The sequence below is a fragment of the Limulus polyphemus genome, unplaced genomic scaffold (genome assembly GCF_000517525.1).
Source record: "Limulus polyphemus unplaced genomic scaffold, Limulus_polyphemus-2.1.2 Scaffold8331, whole genome shotgun sequence".
Classification (NCBI taxonomy): domain Eukaryota; kingdom Metazoa; phylum Arthropoda; class Merostomata; order Xiphosura; family Limulidae; genus Limulus; species Limulus polyphemus.
The window spans coordinates 7,693-11,852 of NW_013673941.1; the positions used below are offsets into that span (position 1 = coordinate 7,693).

The following is a 4,160-nucleotide window of genomic DNA, read 5'->3' on the forward strand; positions in this document are numbered from 1 at the left end:
CATCATATACAAGTCACAGATGCGACTACTCCATTGGACAGATGGAGAAGAAATGTGTCGTTTCAGTAGGAGCTGAAACTAGTATATTAATAATAGAAAGGGTTGAGAGAAAGTCCATCATATACAAGTCACAGATGCGACTACTCCATTGGACAGATGGAGAAGAAATGTATCGTTTCAGTAGGAGCTGAAACTAGTATATTAATAATAGAAAGGGTTGAGAGAAAGTCCAAAGTGTTCAAGTAATTTTAAGTAAGTCAGAATATGTTTTTACATGATACACGACAATCAAGCCATAAGTATAGGTATGAATGTTGCCTCCATTATCTATCCTAAAAGCGTAAGGACTTCTTGTGGAGATTTACAGTAGTCAACAAGTGTAATTAACTTCATTTTATATTATACGCTCTTCTATATAGGACTATATTTTTACATATCGATATTATTCTAGGTTAAGAAAACTACACTTGGTATGCGGAAGTTGCCTACAGATAATTAGTTAAAAAGAGTAGAAGTGAAATAAATGTAAACTAATATATGTATGAAATTCGTGACTGATTTTTATCTGAAAAACAAATATTTATGGTCAAAAATCAAAATTATGATTTATGAAAGTTTCACCCAGAAATTGTTAGTAAAGCTGTTATGGCAAATGTGTATAAATCTAGGCTGAAGTTTTTATTAACAGCAACACCTTAATCTTGTGAAAATAAAATGATTTTTCACGATTTACTTGAGTTTATAACAATGTTGGCCTCCAGTGGCTTAACGATAAATCTACAGACTTACGACGTTAAAAATCGGTGCCCATGGTGCGCAGACATGTTTCTAGTGTTGAACGTTAAGAATCAGGCCTTCAGTAGACGAATAATTAATACCTGAATACAAGTTAGTCTTTGTGCGTCACAATGTTAATAACTTGTGTTCCCGGGCTAGTATGCAGCGTGTGTACACGGTAAAAGGCCCGAACTGCAAAAAGCAATATACCTGACATTTGGAGACCTGCCAATCGTCATGCAAACTTATAACCTTTCTTATTAATCAGTTATAAAACGACAAAATACCTAAGATTTGTTATCATAAATTCAAAAATATAAAAGAAACACAATTTATTTTATGTTGTCAAACTCAAATTAACTCGTATGAGTAGTTCTTTTGGCGAACCACAGATGTACACACATGCAACACGATTACAAGATTTCATACACGAGGTGCTTCCAGCAATAACGAGATTAATTACAGCACTGCGGACTTACAACGCTAGAAACCGGGTTTCAATACCCACGGTGGGCAGGGCACAGACAGCCCATTGGGTAGCTTTTTACTTAACTTCAAGCAAACAAATCATTACGGCAGTTTTGGCTTGCGTGTTTACGAGCGTTGGATCAGTCTCGTCGCTACTGTACACAGTAGATCACCTTGTTTTTCATCGAATTCATTTATGTGCCGTTAGATGGCGCAGTAGCATAGATTTCAGGAAAAATTCTTATTGATTCATTTCGAAAATAATTATGAATTCATGGCATAATTTCAGTGACTTTCATAGATATTTTCTAGTAATTGTATCAAACTGGAGAATTCAGGTATTATTGTTATGTACATTTACAAAATGCTTATTTATTAATAATAAAAACTGTATTCTAATGAAAAATGTGCCTGCGTAACAATAAAGAATTGATTTATAACATTAATGGTACATATTCCTCAACTGCCTGCGTCACTGTAAGCTATTACTGCTGAGTAAATGATATCACAAAGACTTTAACATAAATCATACTTCACTACTACAAGAGGTCTAATCTTGTCTAAGTTTAGTAGTACGATTTAACTGAGTGATATTTGTTTCTTTATCCAAATAACTTTTCTTGGTTAAAAAATTTATACATTTCTCACTTAAAGGACTTAAAAACATCCTCACACAAGCGGTAACTTACATTGGACTATACACATGTTTAATAAACTTTTATTATTTCAATCGATAATTAGTAGTTGAATCATAAGGTGTTACAATAACTAGACATCTTGGTAGCTATGTTCACTAAATCTTAGTGGTTGTATCCAAATCTTGGCTGTTGTGTCCGTGAACTGGTAGCTATGTTCACTAAATCTTAGTGGTTGTATCCAAATCTTCGCTGTTGTTTCCGTGAACTGGTAGCTATGTTCACTAAATCTTGGTGATTGTATCCAAATCTTCGCTGTTGTTTCCGTGAACCGGTAGCTATGTTCACTAAATCTTAGTGGTTGTATCCAAATCTTGACTGTTGTTTCCGTGAACTGGTAGCTATGTTCACTAAATCTTGGTGATTGTATCCAAATCTTGGCTGTTGTCCGTGGACTGGTAGCTATGTTCACTAAATCTTGGTGATTGTATCCAAGTCTTCGCTTTTGTTTCCGTGAACTGGTAGCTATGTTCACTAAATCTTGGTGGTTGTATCCAAATCTTGACTGTTGTTTCCGTGAACTTGGTAGCTATGTTCACTAAATCTTGGTGATTGTATCCAAATCTTGACTGTTGTTTCCGTGAACTGGTAGCTATGTTCACTAAATTTTGGTGATTGTATCCAAATCTTGACTGTTGTGGCCGTGGACTAGTAGCTATGTTCACTAAATCTTCTTGATTGTATCCAATCTTGACTGTTGTTTCCGTGAACTGGTAGCTATGTTCACTAAATCACTAAATCTTGGTGATTGTATCCAAATCTTGGCTGTTGTGTCCGTGGACTGGTAGCTATGTTCACTAAATCTTGGTGATTGTATCCAAGTCTTCGCTTTTGTTTCCGTGAACTGGTAGCTATGTTCACTAAATCTTGGTGGTTGTATCCAAATCTTGACTGTTGTGTCCGTGAACTGGTAGTTATGTTCACTAAATCTTGGTGATTGTATCCATATCTTGGCTGTTGTGTCTGTGAACTGGTAGCTATCTATATACTGCTAAAACTCTGAGATTATTTGTGTGTGGGCTTGTCTGTAATTAAATACAGCAAAAACGGCGCACAATAGCGCCATATTTGTAATAAAATGAGAATAAAAACAGAATAAAACAAGTTTCGTTAAAATCTGGGCACGGGTTACCGAGTTAGCCCCGTTTTTCGGGTCACTTTTCGTACATGCCATTATTATTAAACTTCGTTTATACAACAATATATGCACAACAGAAATTAAATGATGAGATGAAAATATGTTATAACGGTGCATAGAAAGAACAACAATAAAATGGATCTACAATATTATTGACTATTTGCAAATAGTAACTATGGAGACGAGTTAATAAAATAAAAATCAAGTCGAGAACAGCAACAAAATTTTATAAACGAAAACCTCTCGCCGAGCATTGGCTTTTATATTATTTCCCTGTCAATGTTCCCATCTTCATTAAAAGGCATAGGATGACAAAAACAAGATCTTGAAGAAACTGTCTATATACTACTAAAACTCTGGGATTGTTTGCTTATTTTCTCAGTGAAAAATCATTCACACTACCGTTCGCGCTCTTTACGAAACTTCATCGGGCCACGGGTTACCGAGTTAGCGCCGTTTTTCGGGTAACTTTTATGAAAATTTCTAGAATGAGTAATTTTTACATCGCACTAACGTTCGCGCTCTTTTTCGTTCAAATCTATTTCCCTGTCAATGTTCCAATCTTCATTAAAAGGCGTAAGATGACAAAAACAAGATCTTGAAGAATTTCTCAATAATGTGTCTTGGTTATGATAGGTAATTCAAAGAAAAAATAAAGTGTTACTGTTTCTTATTTGTAGAAAGTTTAAGAGGAAAGACCACTCCATAATACCTGAAAACTATGACTCTACTTTTTTGAAAAATGAAATGGTCTTTCCTTTTACTCCCGATCAACAATCAAATATCTTTTCTTGAATTATGAATAACATGAATGGATTGAAATATTTAATTAAATTATCTCAAACTAAACCTTCCTTTCGGTGCAAGATTGAAATTAGCTTGAATTCTTCATAACCTCTGAATAGTGGGTGAACCAACGGGTCACGGGTTGTCTAGTGTTCACTAAATCTTGGTAGTTGTATCCAAATCTTGGCTGTTGTGTCCGTGAACTGGTAGCTATGTTGACTAAATCTTGGTGATTGTATCCAAATCTTGGCTGTTGTGTCCGTGAACTGGTAGCTATGTTCACTAAATCTTGGTGA

The 4,160-nt window shown here is 35.0% G+C and overlaps 1 long non-coding RNA gene across 1 annotated transcript in view; it reads left to right on the forward strand.

The window, feature by feature from the left end:
• LOC106475270 overlaps positions 1-3,058 on the forward strand; it is a 10,300-nt gene extending 7,242 nt beyond the window's left edge. The window contains exons 2-3 of the long non-coding RNA XR_001291795.2: positions 368-369; positions 2,918-3,058. This is a non-coding gene — a long non-coding RNA (uncharacterized LOC106475270). The remainder of the gene's footprint in view (positions 1-367; positions 370-2,917) is intronic.
• Positions 3,059-4,160: the final 1,102 nt, after the last annotated feature.